Source organism: Hylobates moloch, unplaced genomic scaffold (genome assembly GCF_009828535.3).
Source record: "Hylobates moloch isolate HMO894 unplaced genomic scaffold, HMol_V3 SCAFFOLD_5, whole genome shotgun sequence".
Classification (NCBI taxonomy): Eukaryota; Metazoa; Chordata; class Mammalia; order Primates; family Hylobatidae; genus Hylobates; species Hylobates moloch.
This window is the reverse complement of record NW_026652280.1, coordinates 10,612,739-10,631,321: the sequence shown is the minus strand read 5'-3', so window position 1 is coordinate 10,631,321 and position 18,583 is coordinate 10,612,739. Positions and strand designations below refer to the sequence as shown.

General features: G+C 37.5%; 1 long non-coding RNA gene across 1 annotated transcript; it reads right to left on the bottom strand.

The window, feature by feature from the left end:
* Positions 1-13,196: 13,196 nt before the first annotated feature.
* Positions 13,197-18,239, bottom strand: LOC116468478 (uncharacterized). Its single transcript, XR_004248070.2, has 3 exons — positions 18,062-18,239; positions 13,444-13,535; positions 13,197-13,342 (listed from the first exon to the last, which is right to left on the bottom strand). It is a non-coding gene; the product is annotated as an uncharacterized LOC116468478 (long non-coding RNA).
* Positions 18,240-18,583: the final 344 nt, after the last annotated feature.

The following is an 18,583-nucleotide window of genomic DNA, read 5'->3' as shown; positions in this document are numbered from 1 at the left end:
CTTCACAAGGCAGCAGGAAGGAGAAGTGTCGAGCAAAGGTGCAAGAACCCCTCATAAAACCATCAAATCTCGTGAGAACTCACTCACTATCATGAGAACAGCATGGGGGAAACCATGCCCATGTTTCAATTACCTCCACCTGGTCTCTCCCTTGACATGTGGGGTTACATTATGGGGGTTACAATTCAAGATGAAATTCAGGTGGGAACACAAACCATATCAACCTGTGAGCATCTACTATTGAGCATGTGCTCAGCACTGGGCAAAAGATTAACAAGAAAATGCCTTGCCTTTGGGTCACTTGCAATCGGGGGGCTATGCACGCCACCAGTCCACTTAATACATATATCTGTATAGTATATCGAGATATAGGTGTACATTTGTTTGTTTGTAGAAAAAACAAATTTTGCAAACTCATGGAGCATCAGAGAAAGAAAATAATACCTAATCTGATACTTAAAGGAGAAGTAATTATTGTTAAGTTCACAAATGTGATGAAAACTTTCCAAACAGATGGTACATCAGGAACAAAGACCTAAAGGCATCACACAATCAACTGTAAGTGAAGCATTTTAAGTAAATCCACATTTACTCAAACCATGAAAATCAAAGTTGTGAGTAGTAAGAAGTCAGTCTGGGGAGGAGGGCAGGCTTCAGTGCAGAGCCTGAATTTCAGATGTTGCTGAGTGGGAGGCAGTTATAATAACCTATGCAAGCATTTATCAAGACAGGACCTGAGGATATATATTATCAGGGATTGTTGGGAGTTTCAAATACGTAATTTGTAGTTTTCATTTTGATTATACATTGGAATCATCTTGATGACCACCTTATACCCAACTACTGACATATAATTTCAGCAGCTGCAGTTGGGATCATGATTAAAATGACAAAAATCCCCAAGTAGTATTACTTTACTTGCCACAAACTATAGAGAAAATAAAAGAGGCACAAAACAGGCAAAATAATATATTTGCAGTAAGTGAAGGTCAAATGGTAAGGTACAAGTGAAAGTTTCAAAGAAAGTTCAGTAAAACAAAACAACTAGGAGAAAAATGATGTCACCCCTTTGCATGTTGCAGAATGGATACAGTGAATTGTAGATAATCAGTGGACAGCAGAAAAATACAAACCTGAGAAGGATAATTTAATTTCAGCAAAATGTCATTCATCAATTAAAAATAATACATTGAAAATTGTTTAATTCATATATAATTATATCTCCATTTAATTTTTAATTAAATTTGCATTTTTTGTCTGATAGAAGTCATATCCATGAAGAGTTTATACCTAGATTTTATGCTTTATATATTTATGGAACATGCTGAAAGTAAGTGTATTCAATCTTTTAGGTCCTGAATATTTATTTTCCTTCAAAGAGGATTTGGAGCTTATTGCTTTCCAACTAGAAGGTTAAAATTCTGATTTCACATTAGAAGGTCATCATTCCAGTTACCAGAAAAGGAAGGAGAACAGCATGAAGGAAAGGTCTGCAGAGACAACTCTCGCCTTAGGAGACTTCAAAGGGATTGGGGAAAATAAATGCCCTCATCTCACTCTCCTGCCTTTCTCTGACCATCTGCTGGGATTTCAGTGGCCAATAGGAGGGAGAGGAAAATCCCTGTTGATGTGGCAAGAAATCAGCATCCTGGAGTGAGACAAGGTGAAGAAGGGCAGAACCAATATGGAATGCCAAACTGGAGATCCCCAGCACAGCTGCTTCCCAAAACAGTTTTTAAAAAATGAAAAACAAGACATTCTGTTGGTAAAAATATGAAGACTTCTGTTTACATTCTTTGCTTAAATGTATGTGTTTCTAGCTTAAAAAAAGAGTGTCTGTGAATCATTTTTATGAAGTGAAAATTATGAGTATTGAACTTGTTAATCTAAAAATTCTCTCTCTTTTTAAAAGTACAGTCTTATATTTAGAAAGAAATTTAACTAATGGGGTGATAAGGGCAGGCCGCAAGCCAAGAAAGTGATAAAAGGATTAACTAATCCAAGGCAAAAAGGCCTTTATTTTTTTAAAGAGTCAGTTGTAAATCTTCCAATAGCAAAAGTTCAGATTTAAAAAGGTGGGAGGCTGATGCACATCCTGCACATGCACCCCGGAACTTAATAATAATAATGATAATAATAATAAATAAGTACTAAAAAATTTTTAAAAAGAAAAGAAAGGTGGGAGGGATGAATGTCTTCCCCAGTCCCCTATCCATTGGTTAAAGAATAATTTACAAATCTCTTTGTTTTCTAAAACACTTTTTTTCTAATTTTAAAGATAAATGTTAAATTCAATTTACATTTTAAAATGTGTTTAAAAAACATACATTGTATAACAAAACTGAAAAGTTTATTATTTTACCTTAATTGCTTTAGAAGAATATTTTGTTTTTCTTCGTGGAAATGAAAAGTTACTAGTAATACAAATTTGGAAATTTGGGACATATCAAATCTGCAAGTATTTGCATTTCTTAACTAAACGTAGACAAAATCTTAAATAAATGAAACAGGAATTTAGAATTGTCATTGAAAGGTTTTAGGATTTAAGTTAAAATTTTGTAAACTAGGGGGTGGAGCCAAGATGGCCAAATAGGAACAGCCCTGGTCTACAGCTCCCAGCGTGAGCGATGCAGAAGATGGGTGATTTCTGCATTTCCGTCTGAGGTACCGGGTTCATCTCACTAGGGAGTGCGAGACAGTGGGCGCAGGACTGTGGGTGCAGCGCACCGTGTGCGAGCCGAAGCAGGGTGAGGCATTGCCTCACTCGGGAAGCGCAAGGGGTCAGGGAGTTCCCTTTCCTAGACAAAGACAGGGGTGACAGACGGCACCTGGAAAATCAGGTCACTCCCACTCTAATACTGCACTTTTCCGATGGGCTTAAAAAACGGCACACGAGGAGATTATATCCTGCATCTGGCTTGGAGGGTCCTCTGCCCACGGAGTCTCACTGATTGCTAGCACAGCAGTGTGAGATTAAACTGCAAGGTGGCAGAGAGGCTGGGGGAGGGGCGTCCACCATTGCCCAGGTTTGATTAGGTAAACATAGCAGCTGGGAAGCTCGAATGGGGTGGAGCCCACCACAGCTCAAGGAGGCCTGCCTGCCTCTGCAGGCTCCACTTATGGGGGCAGGGCACAGACAAACAAAAAGACAGCAGGAACCTCTGCAGACTTAAATGTCCCTGTCTGACAGTTTGAAGAGAGTAGTGGTTCTCCCAGCATGCAGCTGGAGATCTGAGAACGGGCAGACTGCCTCCTCAAGTGGGTCCCTGACCCCCGAGCAGCCTAACTGGGAGGCACCCCCCCAGTAGGGGCAGACTGACACCTCACATGGCCAGGTACTCTTCTGAGACAAAAGTTCCAGAGGAACAATCAGGCAGTAGCATTCGCGGTTCACAAAAATCCGCTGTTCTGCAGCCACCGCTGCTGATACCCAGGCAAACAGCATCTGGAGTGGAAGTCTAGCAAACTCCAACAGACCTGCAGCTGAGGGTCCTGTCTGTTAGAAGGAAAACTAACAAACAGAAAGGACATCCACACCAAAAACCCATCTGTACATCACCATCATCAAAGACCGAAAGTAGATAAAACCACAAAGATGGGGAAAAAACAGAGCAGAAAAACTGGAAACTCTAAAAAGTAGAGCACCTCTCCTCCTCCAAAGGAATGCAGTTCCTCACCAGCAACGGAACAAAGCTGGACGCAGAATGACTTTGACGAGTTGAGAGAAGAAGGCTTCAGACAATCAAACTACTCCGAGCTACAGGAGGAAATTCAAGCCAAAGGCAAAGAAGCTAAAAACTTTGAAAAAGAAATAGACGAATGTATAACTAGAATAACCAATACAGAGAAGTGCTTAAAGGAGCTGATGGAGCTGAAAGCCAAGACTCAAGAACTATGTGAAGAATGCAGAAGCCTCAGGAGCCCATGTGATCAACTGGAAGAAAGGGTATCAGCGATGGAAGATGAAATGAATGAAATGAAGCGAGAAGGGAAGTCTAGAGAAAAAAGAATAAAAAGAAATGAACAAAGCCTCCAAGAAATATGGGACTATGTGAAAAGACCAAATCTACGTCTGATTGGTGTACCTGAAAGTGATGGGAAGAATGGAACCAAGTTGGAAAACACTCTGCAGGATATTATCCAGGAGAACTTCCCCAATCTAGCAAGGCAGGCCAACATTCAGATTCAGGATACACAGAGAATGCCACAAAGATACTCCTCGAGAAGAGCAACTCCAAGACACATAATTGTCAGATTCACCAAAGTTGAAATGGAGGAAAAAATGTTAAGAGCGGCCAGAAAGAAGGGTCAGGTTACCCACAAAGCCCATCAGACTAACAGCAGATCTCTCGACAGAAACTCTACAAGCCAGAAGAGGGTGGGGGCCAATATTCAACATTCTTAAAAAAAGAATTTTCAACTCAGAATTTCATGTCCAGCCAAACTAAGCTTCATAAGTGAAGGAGAAATAAAATACTTTACAGAAAGCAAATGCTGAGAGATTTTGTCACCACCAGGCCTGCCCTAAAAGAGCTCCTGAAGGAAACACTAAACATGGAAAGGAAAAACTGGTACCAGCCACTGTAAAATCATGCCAAATTGTAAAGATCATCGAGGGTAGGAAGAAACTGCATCAACCAATGAACAAAATAACCAGCTAACATCATAATGACGGTATCAAATTCACAGTTAACAACATTAACTTTAAATGTAAATGGACTAAATGCTCCAATTAAAAGACACAGACTGGCAAATTGGATAAAGAGTCAAGACCCATCAGTGTGCTGTATTCAGGAAACCCATCTCATGTGCAGAGACACACATAGGCTCAAAACAAAAGGATGGAGGAAGATCTACCAAGCAAATGGAACACAAAAAAAGGCAGGGGTTTCAATCCTAGTCTCTGATAAAACAGACTTTAAACCAACAAAGATCAAAAGAGACAAAGAAGGCCATTACATAATGTAAAGAGATCAATTCAACAAGAAGAGCTAACTATCATAAATATATATGCACCCAACAAGGAGCACCCAGATTCATAAAGCAAGTCCTTAGTGACCTACAAAGAGACGTAGACTCCCACCCAATAATAATGGGAGACTTTAACACCCCACTGTCAACATTAGACAGATCAACGAGACAGAAAGTTAACAAGGATACCCAGGAATTGAACTCAGCTCTGCACAAAGTGGACTTAATAGACATCTATAGAACTCTCCACCCCAAATCAACAGAATATACATTTTTTTTCAGCACCACACCACACCTATTCCAAAATTGACCACACAGTTGGAAGTAAAGCTCTCCTCAGCAAATGTAAAAGAACAGAAATTATAACAAACTGTCTCTCAGACCACAGTGCAATCAAACTAGAACTCAGGATTAAGAAACTCACTCAAAACCACTCAACTACATGGAAACTGAACAACCTGCTCCTGAATGACTACTGGGTACATCACAAAATGAAGGCAGAAGTAAAGATGTTCTTTGAAACCAACGAGAACAAAGACACAGCATACCAGAATCTCTGGGACACATTCAAGGCAGTGTGTAGAGGGAAATTTATAGCACTAAATGCCCACAAGAGAAAGCAGGAAGATCCAAAATTGACACCCTAACATCACAATTAAAAGAACTAGAAAAGCAAGAACAAATACACTCAAAAGCTAGCAGAAGGCAAGAAATAACTAAAATCAGAGTAGAACTGAAGGAAATAGAGACACAAAAAACCCTTCAAAAAATTAAGGAATCCAGGAGCTGGTTTTTTGAAAAGATCAACAAAATTGATAGACCGCTAGCAAGACTAATAAAGAAGAAAAGAGAGAAGAATCAAATAGATGCAATAAAAAATGATAAAGGGGATATCACCACTGATCCCACAGAAATACAAACTACCATCAGAGAATACTACAAACACCTCTATGCAAATAAACTAGAAAATCTAGAAGAAATGGATAAATTCCTCGACACATACACCCTCCCAAGACCAAACCAGGAAGAAGTTGAATCTATGAATAGACCAATAACAGGCTCTGAAATTGTGGCAATAATCAATAGCTTACCAACCAAAGAGTCCAGGACCAGTTGGATTCACAGCCGAATTCTACCAGAGGTACAAAGAGGAAATGGTACCATTCCTTCTGAAACTATTCTAATCAGTAGAAAAAGAAGGAATCCTCCCTAACTCATTTTATGAGGCCAGCATCATCCTGATACCAAAGCCTGGCAGAGACACAACCAAAAAAGAGAATTTTAGACCAATACTCTTGATGAACATTGATGATGCAAAAATCCTCAATAAAATACTGGCAAACCGAATCCAGCAGCACATCAAAAAGCTTATCCACCAGATCAAGTGGGCTTCATCCCTGGGATGCAAGGCTGGGTCAACATACGCAAATCAATAAATGTAATCCAGCATATAAACAGAACCAAAGACAAAAACCGCATGATTATCTCAATAGATGCAGAAAAGGCCTTTGACAAAATTCAACAACCCTTCATGCTAAAAACTCTCAATAAATTAGGTATTGATGGGACGTACCTCAAAATAATAAGAGCTATCTATGACAAACCCACAGCCAATATCATACTGAATGGGCAAAAACTGGAAGCGTTCCCTTTGAAAACTGGCACAAGACAGGGATGCCCTCTCTCACCACTCCTATTCAACATGGTGTTGGAAGCTCTGGCCAGGGCAATTAGGCAGGAGAAGGAAATAAAGGATATTCAATTAGGAAAAGAGGAAGTCAAATTGTCCCTGTTTGCAGATGAGATGATTGGGTACCTAGAAAACCCCATTGTCTCAGCCCAAATTCTCCTTAAGCTGATAAGCAACTTCAGCAAAGTCTCAGGATACAAAATCAATGTACAAAAATCACAAGCATTCTTATACACCAATAACAAACAAACAGAGAGCCAAATCATGAGTGAACTACCATTCACAATTGCTTCAAAGAGAATAAAATACCTAGGAATCCAAATTACAAGGGACGTGAAGGAACTCTTCAAGGAGAACTACAAACCATTGCTCAATGAAATAAAAGAGGATAGAAACAAATGGAAGATCATTCCATGCTCATGGGTTGGAAGAATCAATATCGTGAAAATGGCCATACTGCCCAAGGTAATTTATAGATTCAATGCCATCCCCATCAAGCTATCAATGACTTTCTTCACAGAATTGGAAAAAACTAAAGTTCATATGGAACCAAAAAAGAGCCCGCATCGCCAAGTCAATCCTAAGCCAAAAGAACAAAGCTGGAGGCATCATGCTACCTGACTTCAAACTGTACTACAAAGCTACAGTAACCAAAATGGCATGGTACTGGTACCAAAATAGAGATATAGATCAATGGAACAGAACAGAGCCCTCAGAAATAATGCCGCATATCTACAACTATCTGGTCTTTGACAAACCTGACAAAAACAAGCAATGGGGAAAGGATTCCCTATTTAATAAATGGTGCTGGGAAAACTGGCTAGCCATATGTAGAAAGCTGAAACTGGATCCCTTCCTTACACCTTATACAAAAATTAATTCAAGATGGATTAAAGACTTACATGTTAGACCTAAAACCATAAAACCCCTAGAAGAAAACCTAGTCATTACAATTCAGGACATAGGCATGGGCAAGGACTTCATGTCTAAAACACCAAAAGCAATGGCAACAAAAGCCAAAATTGACAAATGGGATCTAATTAAACTATAGAGCCTCTGCACAGCAAAAGAAACTACCATCAGAGTGAACAGGCAACCTACAAAATGGGAGAAAATTTTTGCAACCTACTCATCTGACAAAAGGCTAATATCCAGAATCTACGGTGAACCCAACCAAATGTACAGGAAAAAAACAAACAACCCCATCAAAAAGTGGGCGAACGACATGAACAGACACTTCTCAAAAGAAGACATTTATGCAGCCAAAGAACACATGAAAAAATGCTCATCATCACTGGCCATCAGAGAAATGCAAATCAAAACCACAGTGAGATACCATCTCACACCAGTTAGAATGGCAATCATTAAAAAGTCAGGAAACAACAGGTGCTGGAGAGGATGTGGAGAAATAGGAACACTTTTACACTGTTGGTGGGACTGTAAACTAGTTCAACCATTGTGGAAGTCAGAGTGGCGATTCCTCAGGGATCTAGAACTAGAACTACCATTTGACCCAGCCATCCCATTACTGGGTATATACCCAAAGGACTATAAATCATGCTGCTATAAAGACACATGCACACATATGTTTATTGCGGCACTATTCACAATAGCAAAGAATTGGAACCAACCCAAATGTCCAACAACAATAGACTGGATTAAGAAAATGTGGCACGTATACACCATGGAATACTATGCAGCCATAAAAAATGATGAGTTCATGTCCTTTGTAGGGACATGGATGAAACTGGAAACCATCATTCTCAGTAAACTATCACAAGGACAAAAAACCAAACACCGCATGTTCTCACTCATAGGTGGGAATTGAACAATGAGAACACATGGACACAGGAAGGGGACCATCACACTCCGGGGACTGTTGTGGGTTGGAGGGAAGGGGGAGGGATAGCATTAAGAGATACACCTAATGCTAAATGTCGAGTTAATGGGTGCAGCACACCAACATGGCAGATGGATACATATGTAACAAACCTGCACATTGTTCACATGTACCCTAAAACTTAAAGTACAATAATAAAAAAAGAAAAAAAATTTTGTAAACTAACACAACTCTAAAAATTTGAATTTATAAACAGAATTTATAGGATCTATAAAATAATATTATATTTAGTATTTATTTATACCTTGTAAACCTTTTCTAAAATTGTTCAGTAGTTTTTGGAAGTCAAAATTTGTCATGGAAATAGATTTATAATTTCCAATAGCCTCTGAAATTTTGGATTTCACAAGAGGGATTCATGTGGTTAAAATTAGAATGCTTAAAAAACAAACCTGTGAAGTAAGGTTGGATTTGTCGCATTAGTCAAAAGGAGATTTTTGACTAAACCTCTACAGCATATATTTGCATATACTGTTCTGGGCTAATCATGAGAAATTCCCAGAGAGGCATCGTCTCCTGAATTTTCCTACAGGAAATCTGAAGATTTTGACTGCTATTGGGTCCAAACAAGACCACCTGAGAGAACCAGTTGGAGTGATACATAGCAACCATTGGTACAATATAAATACTGTAACATGATCATGAATAGTATAACACATTAAATGTGAAAGAACTTTTTTTTGAGACAGTGTCTTGCTCTCCTCCCACTTCAGCCTCCCGAGTACCTGGGACTATAAGTGTATGCCACCACACCTGGCTAATTTTTGTATTTTTTGTAGAGGCGAGGTCTCACTATGTTGTCCAGTCTTGTCTCAAACTCCTGAGTGCAAGTGATCAGCCCACCTCACCCTCCCAAAATGCTGGGATTACAGGTGTGTGCCACTGTGTCCGGCCAAAAAAGATATTTCATATCATAATGTAAGAACAAGTTTGTGGTAATTCCATATCTCTAAGCTGAAACATGCTCTGGTGCCACAAAGCAGAATATGTGTCCAAGGTTAATGGAATCATATCAAAAGTGCACGTAAAGGAATTCCCATGGAATGAGCTGTTGACAGTTTGAGCATCCAAAGATGAATAAACACTTTAGTTAATTGAAAAACATCCAATCCATAAAGAATTGAGTTCATAATGATACTTCAAACGAAGAAAAGATAATTTAAAGGTATTTTAAATTATAAAATGTATAGTTGTTGAGTCTTTTACTTCTTCATATACCTTAAAATATTAAAATAAAATATTGTGAGAGAACAGAAAAAACATGTGGAAGACTTTTAATCTCTATAAATGTATGTGTTTAAATGCCTAAATTATATAAAGCAAAAAGAATTTGGCCTTTTAAAGTAACAGCATTGTTACTATAATATAATAGTTGAATCGAGTAACTGATTTATTTAGACTTAGGAAATTATGATGAACGTTCTCAATTTATAAAGAGTGTTGCAGCATCTAAGAGAACTGAGGTTTACTGCATCTGTATGAATTTATTAAATTCTAAAAATTATTTAGCATCTAGGAAAAACTTGTTTAAAAATCAGAGAATTAGCCGGGCGCGGTGGCTCACGCTTGTAATCCCAGCACTTTGGGAGGCTGAGGCGGGCGGATCACAAGGTCAGGAGATCGAGACCACAGTGAAACCCCGTCTCTACTAAAAATACAAAAAAAAATTAGCCGGGCATGGTGGCGGGCGCCTGTAGTCCCAGCTACTCGGAGAGGCTGAGGCAGGAGAATGGCGTGAACCCGGGAGGCAGAGCTTGCAGTGAGCCGAGATTGCGCCACTGCACTCTAGCCTGGGTGACAGAGCGAGACTCCGTCTCAAAAAAAAAAAAAAAAAATCAGAGAATTGAAGTACTTTAAAAGGAAACAGAATTTTTAAAATATAGATTAATGTATGTAAAGATAGTTAATTCAGTTGTGAATGAGATCAAAGATACCTTAAAAGTGATAGACGTTTAGTAGACATATATTAAATGATAATTTGTACAAGGGAAACTAAAATTATCAAAGAGAATATCTAGATTTTCGCCATCCTATGGTATTTTTCCTTATCAAGGGAAAAGGCTGACCAAGTCCATGAAAAAAGACTCAAAACCCCAGAGCCGGCTCTAAAGAACCCACAGCAACCTTGGGACCAGGGTGTGACGTGGAGCCCCTTGTGGATCTTCCTCCCCATCACTTTTCATGTCCTGCTCCCTCAACTCTTTTCCTGAGGTGGTTGACGATGAAAACCAATAGACTCATGATTACATAGGCGTAAACATGGGGCTATATCACCACAAAATGAAGAAAATAAGAGAAAAAGTTTCTTTTCAATTATAAAGATATCTGCAAGTCACATAGAGCCAGTTAGAGAAAAAGCAAAGTTAAGTTCTTTACACAATCTTTTTCTGAGCAGAACTGAGAAGGCTGCTGTGTGTACATTATCAGCATCCCCACTTGTAAATACTAAGTGTATTTTCAAGTAAATACTAAGTGTAATTACTAAGTGTAATACTTGATCACTTGTAAATACTAAGTGTATTGGTCCATTCTCACACTGCTAATAAAGACATACCTGAGACTGGGTAATTTATAGTGGAGAGAGGTTTGATTGATTCACAGTTCCACATGGCTGGGAGGCCTCAGGAAACTTACAATCATGGTGGAAAGCACCTCTTCACCTGCCAGCAGGGGAGAGAATGAGTACCCAGCAAAGGAGGAAGCCCTATAAAACCACCAGATCTTACGAGAACTCACTCACTATCATGAGAACAACATGGGGGAAACCACCTCCATGATTCAGTTATCTCCACCTAGTCCCCCTGGACACATGAAGATGATTACAATTCAAGGTGAGATCTGCTTGGGGACACAGAGTGAAACCATATCACTTAAAGGATATTAAGAAACCGGAGGATGATGTTCGCTTTGATACTGGCTGGAGAACATTACCTCCATTTCCTTTCCAGCGTGTCATTCAAAGTGAACAACAGTCTTAAGTGCACTTATGAACCTAGATGGAAAAAAAAACTAGTAATCAAATCCAACAGTGTGGAAAAAAAAAATAGAAAAAACACCAATGCAGAGATGGTTCAAAATCTTAAAATCCATTGATGTAATATACAAGAGTATCAGTTTAAAAGTAAAATAGATAAGTAAATAAATAAATAAATGAAGTATAAAGCAAAGAGAGAAATAATCTCAAGTGCATTTAATCCAAATTATCTGTTATTTTTGTTGCTGTATTGTCCAGTTTCAATATCAAGATTCTACCAGTCTTCTTTTATTGTTTGATAAACCTAGGTGTCTGTAAATGCTTCACTTGACTAAAAGAACATGGAGAGGTGTGTTCTGATGCCTTTCAGAGGTTTCACATCTTCTTTTCTATTCAATAAAGTAGATATTTTAAGAACAATAAAATAAAATAAAAGCAAACAACAGTCTCATTATTAATTCTCAATCCATAATCCTTTTTTTCTCTTAACAAGAGTTTGCAGTCACTCTGTGCATCTCTGACACTGTATTCAGACAGGACCATAAATTCCAAAATGTTCTCTGTCACCTAGAAGCTCTATGTCAACCGGAACATTTGTTTATTTCTCTAAATAACCGTTCTTATCTGATAAGTGCCGCTAATATTAGTTACAGTTTCATAAAGTCAACAGAGATAATACATGAGAAGCATTTGAATACTGTATGAATATAATAAGCTGTTGACTATAAAACTATTAGTAAGTTTTATTAGAATTATTACAATATATTGTATTTTTTTAAACTTGCTGCCTCCTCACTGATAGTTAAGATCACTACGGGATGGAATAGTCTGTTTTTATTTCTGAAAGTCCAATATTAATATGGAGTACTTAATACTATGTATAAGTGAATAAATTCTTAAATTAATTCAATAATTAGCTGGTATAATTATCCTCCAAATACCTTCTAGTTATGGAATTCTATACGCCAGTGGTAAGAGGAATACTTTAACTTGGATAAAGAGATGTCATTGCAGTCAAAAATCTCAGAACACTTTAAATCCAAAGTAGCTTGTAGTTTTCAGCCTTTCTAAAGAGAAAATATTCAAGATAATTTAGTTCTAGATTTAAAATAGAATCAGCTGTATTAAATTTAGGAAAACAAAATTGTTTTGTGATTGAGATAATTTAAGTGGAAAAAAAACTGGAATAAAGATGTAGGACATTATCCCATTATCCGTAACTATCTCTCTATCTCTCTACCTACCTACCTACCTACCTATCTAGTGTGCTCTAAACAATAAATATAAGGATGGTATAAAAATCAAATGTTTCTTATTAGTTTTGAAAACAATTTGATAAGTTTAAAAGTATATACACAGAGAGAGATAGAGAAAGAAAAAGAAAGGATATAGATGGTAGAGATACAGATACAGATGGACACAGAGACAGGAATAAAGATACAGATTTTGAAGAATGCTTAAGTGAAACAATGGTCTTCAGCTGATAAGTATGTCATCATCCAGGCGGTGGGGATTCCACTTGGGAGATGCTACAATCATGAGGAACAATGTCTCATGTCAGTGCGTGTACAGCAACTCAAAGTTACCTTAGGCTGAAACAGACATCGGCAAAGCAGTGGTTAAGGTAAATGAATGGAATCTGGATTTGGGTGGTTCACGGATTTAGTTTCATTGCTGAGGGATCTCAGAGCCATGGCATTTTGATTTTTCTCACCTTTCCTCATAGCTGCTGTGTGGCCACAAAATCACTGCTTTTCCTGTCGCATCAAATACTCATTTTAGCCATGAAGAAGAGGCAGATTGAAGGCTAGAAAAATAAAAACACCAGACAAAACAAAAAGCATGAGTCTGGAGGTGCTCACTTTTGAGGAGCTTTCCTAAAAATTCTACCTAGCAAGTTCCACTTACCACAGCCTTGGAGCCAGCCAAAGTTGGAAATGCCACTGGGAAATGTAGCTTTTTTAGCTGTCTGGATTTTCACTTCCAACAAAATCCAGGTACTGTTAACAAGGAAAAGGTGGTGAATGGATATTGGATCAGCATTTTGCAATCTCTGCAACCATTCTTTTTCTTTGACATTGTTATGTTTTACTAAATTATCTACCAAAACGTCAAATAAAACATATCTATTACTTAAATACCAACCCTGGTAAGGTCACCAATTTTTTTTTTAATTAATAAACTTTTTTAGACTAGCTTTAGGTTTAGCATAAAATTGGGCAGAAAGTATAGAGTTACCAAACACCACTCCGCATCCCACTCACAAACAGCCTCCCCCACTATCAACACCTCTCATTAGTTTGGTGCATTTGTTTTTTTTGTTGTTGGAGACAGAGTCTCGCTCTGTCGCCCAGGCTGGAGTGCAGTGGCGCAATCTCGGCTCACTGCAAGCTCCGCCTCCCGGGTTCACGCCATTCTCCTGCCTCAGCCTCTCCGAGTAGCTGGGACTACAGGCGCCTGCCACCACACCCGGCTAATTTTTTTTTTTTGTATTTTTAGTAGAGACGGGGTTTCACCGTGGTCTCGATCTCCTGACCTTCTGATCCGCCCACCTCGGCCTCCCAAAGTGCTGGGATTACAAGCGTGAGCCACCACGCCCGGCCTGTTTGGTGCATTTGTTAACCACCAACGAGTCAATATATAGGCAGGTCATTATCTGCCAGAGTTTATAGTTTTCTTGAACTTTCATTCTGTGTTGTACATTCTATTGGTTTTGATAGAAGTGTAATTATGTGTGTCGATTATTGGAGTGTGAAACAGAATGGTTTCAATGCCCTAAAAATCCCGTGTTCCACCTATTCATATCTCACTTCCCCAAAACCTCTGGCATCCACCAAACTTTTCACTGCCTCTGTAGCTTTCCTTTTTCCGGAATGTAATATACTCAGAGTCATACAGTTATGTAGTCTTTTCGTATTGACATCTTCACTTAGCAATATGCATTTACGGTTCCTGTGTGTTTCTGTGACTTGATAGCTTATTTCTTTTTAGTATTGAACAATATTCTATTGTACGGAAGTACCAGTTTATTTGTTCACCTGCTGAAGGGCATTTTAATTGCTTCCAGGTTTTGACAATAATGAATAAAGCTGATATAAACATTTATGTGCAGGGTTTTTTGTGGACATATGTTTGACTACCATTTAATTTTAGTCACATTGCCTAACAAGTATTTGCAGAAGTGTCAGATGTTCAAAGTCCTCTGGTGCTGAAGAATAACTGAATTACAATATTTAACAATTTAAATTCATTTTTCATTAATAAAAAGTACAGTACTATTACCTGTATCAAACATAATCCTCCACAGTAAAAGTGTGTATGGAATTACCAATTCAATAAGACATAAACATAACATTACTTTTTATATTGAAAGTAGTTTCATAGTATCTAGATTCACTTCCTACATTGATATTAACATAAACACTTTGAAATATACTTGTGGCATGTCTTTTGATGTCAAGCTATATATTGCTGTAATAACAAACACTGCTTTGAATTCCATTTCTAAGAGTTTATTGTTAATCTTATTTGCTTATTTCAGGTAAAAATCAGAAACCTTTTCTGTGAGTAAGTCTTCTCCCAAACATGTCTATGTTTAAGACTAATCCTTTTTTTTCACATGCCATTGGTTCCAAGTTTCTAATTTACTTCTATTATTTCTTATTTCATTTAAACCAAATCCAGATGCTTCATCCCACTATTTGAGGTCCACCAAGCCCTGCAATCCCTCAGTCAACTTCTTACTTAATTGCATACAACTCCAAACTACTTTCTAATTGACTTATGCTATTTTTAGTGGCTTTGCATATTATTTCATTTTCCAGCTCATATGGTTCTTTCTCTCTGTTCCTTTTTCCCAGTCTAAATTTTTCAAATTCTTTAAGTACAAAAGAACCCTCCTATTGCCATTTCTCTAGGTATCCAATAAACTCTGCCCTAATACGTCATAAAACACCAGATGCTCTATTCAAACATCTACATTTTGGTCTATTCAGCCTTCAGTGAGCACTTAGCTGATCTCATTGCCAGCTGAGTCCTAATTCAGATACCCACCTCTGTTAGAGCAAATGAATGCAGTTTAGCATGGAGTCAAAATTAAGCTAGGGCAATTTTAGCACATTTTCTGTCTAAATATCACATTCCAAACTCAAGCTTTATTGGGTTAGTGTATTAGTCTATTTTCACATTGCTCTAAAGAACAACCTGAGACTAGGTAATTTATAGAGGAAAGAGGTTTAATTGACTCAAACACAGTTCGTATGGCTTGGGAGGCCTCAGGAAACTTACAATTATGGCAGAAGGTGAAGGAGAAGCAAGCACCTTCTTCACAAGGTGGCAGAAGAGAGAGGCAGAGAGGAAGTGCCACACTTTTGAACCATCAGATCTGGTGAGGACTCACTCACTATCATGAGAACTACATGGGAAAAACCACCCCCATGATACAATCACCTCCCACCAGATTCCTCCCTATCATGTGGGGATTACAATTCAAGATGAGATTTGGGTGGGGACACAGAGCCAAACCACATCAGTTAATCTTTTAGCAAAATTGAACTGACATGTGGATTTCATAGCATCTCATTCCAGCAAGAGCCTATATATCATAAATTTCTTCATAGTAAAATTTGCTTAACAGTAACAGAGAATTTCTGCTCTCAGATATGTCTCAGCTCCACCCTGATCATGAACTAACTCAGAATTTCAGGTATGTTCTCAGACCTTTAAGTTTATTTCGTATATTCAGTATTGCTTTTATTTAATCCTATTATATAATTTTAGTATGATTTTATACCTAAGATTTTGACAAAATGTTCTATTTCCCTTTTTCATTTCTGTCTTCTTAAAATGAAGATGGCATTTATCCAAAATATGTTTACTTCTAAAAAGATATCCTACTTGAGATTTTTAACTCAAAATGGGAAAAAGATCACATTTTCCAAAAATTTATTTGAAAGGTGAAGAACAAATTAAACAATGGTATTTTATTTTACTTCTTGAATCTTCTAAGTCTAAGGCATACCCAAAAGTAGACTCAGGATTTTAAAGTGTTCTTATTTTGTGTAAAATGTTAATTTACTTTTTTTTGTTTTTGCTTTATCTTTGACTACAAAAGATATTTCTAAAATGGTTTATGTTCTAAGGCATGCATTTCATGCCACTATGACAGGCTTTGCACTACAGATGACATGAATGGAAAGAAAGCAGAACAAGCCAAAACAAATACAACATGAAGAATTTTAAATGCTAAGGGAAAATAAAGTTTATATAACCTCTGTATTTCTTTCAGAAGGACTATAAGCTGAAAATACTGCTTTCAAAAGAAAAACAATGATCAAAATAATAACTTTAAATTGTATTACAATTATCTTATCCTCAAACCTTTTTGTTTCTTTCTTGGCATAAAATAAAAGATTAAATGAAGATTTAAATCACTCACCTAGCATTAAAACCTCAAGAGTCTAACACTACCATTTTTAGGTGTTTGCACATTTTAAAATAATGTATTTGTATATATTGTAACAACCTTATAAAACTGTCAGAAAATAGGCCTATTGTGTTCCTTCTGTTTAAATAGTAAGACAAATGATTTCAAAGAAAAATTCCCAAGTATAACATTCAATAGCACAAGTTCTGTGAGCCAGTTCAGTGTGTTCACATATACTGATACATCTTTAGAGTGAAGCTTTATGAATATCGTTATAGATTTTTTAGCCTAATGTACACAGTCTTTCAAAGCATGCAAAATGCTTTTTAATTAATATGAAATTATCTATAACATGAGAAGAAAATACAGCTTAATTTTCCTTTTCAGTTTATAAATTTAAAAAAACACAGTAAAAACATACAAAGTCTGTTATGTTCTTATTCCTTAATGGAATTATTATTTTCTTTAGATCCTGACTCATTTAGAATTTGATCCATGATGGCACTTATAAAGAACAATTAGTAATTTCTTTCATTTAATTGTCCCCATGAGGAAAAGAAATAAAAAGTTGCTTTTTCTATTGGTATAAGTGGTAATTGCAAATGTATTTGGACTCAGTGATTACCGTTTTTTACTCATTCAACCATTTCTATTAATTGAGTGACAACCCATTCTGCAGTTGAAAGAGCTTTAATTATTTGAAGGTTGAACACCAAACAATTGTGTGTGTGTGTGTTGTGTGTGTATGTGTGTGTGTGTGTGTGTGTGTGTGTGTGCAAAAGCACTGGTTTTATATGTTTTTATGTTGGTCTTTACCAAACTGAGAAGTGTGGAGATATTGTTAAGGTTTTTGTCTTTTACGCAATGTTATTGAAATGTAATTTACATGGCATGAAATTCACCCTTTTAAAGTGTAAAATTTCATGTTTTTCAGTATATTCAAAGAGTTGTGCAACTATCATCTAATCTAATTTTAGAACAATTTTTGCATTCCTAAAATAAAAGAAGAAACCAAGGAGCAGGTTTGCCAACTTGTCTGATTCTGTTGAGACAGAACACCCACACACACAACAAGTTACATAAGGCAGCTTTGTTACTTACAGATAGGCAGCGAGGGACAACAGATGTCTAGGATCCAGGATGAGCAGGTCCCCAAGGCTCAGGAAAGATGCCTGGGGTGGAGGGAGTGCTGTCTGCACATGCCCCACTTACAGTGCAGCTGAGGGCCCCCAGAAAGCATCCCATCCTGGTTTTATATCTTAGGGGTTACTGGGCTAGAACACTGATGGATACACTGGGTTATAGTGTGTCCACTGGGCTAAAGCATACAAGGAAATCCTGTTTCTCGGAGGGCCTGGAACACAGCCCGACTGTTCCAGGTGGCTCCTTTTTAATCTCAGGATGTTGCATTCCCACCACATTCTGTAGTTACTCTTAAGAGCTACAAGCAAGGAAGAGGGAGTACTGGGGCTGTCTGAGACAGACCCAGGTGATTATAATTATAAGATTCAAGGGCTCAGGTGATTATAGTAGTCCTAATCTGATTATCCAGTCTAATATCTTCATTTTAAGGCCCTTAATTTAATTAGATCTGCAAAGTCCCTTTTGTCAGGCAACATATTT